We start from the raw sequence: 221 nt of genomic DNA, 5'->3' as shown, positions 1-221 counted from the left end.
CACACACACACACACACACACACACACACACTCACAGATGCCAATCAGTCCTCACTGATTCTTAATCTCTCCTTGAAGAATTTACTTTGAACTGTGCTGATGTTACACTCCTCAATCTGGAAGGCTGATCACAAGCAAGGGGTCCGGAAGCAGGCGGTCTTTATAGTTGCTTATGGTCTGAGTTCTATGGGCCCTTCAGGACATGAGCAGCCCTGAAATAT

Source organism: Myotis brandtii, unplaced genomic scaffold, assembly GCF_000412655.1.
Source record: "Myotis brandtii unplaced genomic scaffold, ASM41265v1 scaffold285, whole genome shotgun sequence".
Lineage (NCBI taxonomy): Eukaryota > Metazoa > Chordata > Mammalia > Chiroptera > Vespertilionidae > Myotis > Myotis brandtii.
This window is presented reverse-complemented; position numbering follows the sequence as displayed.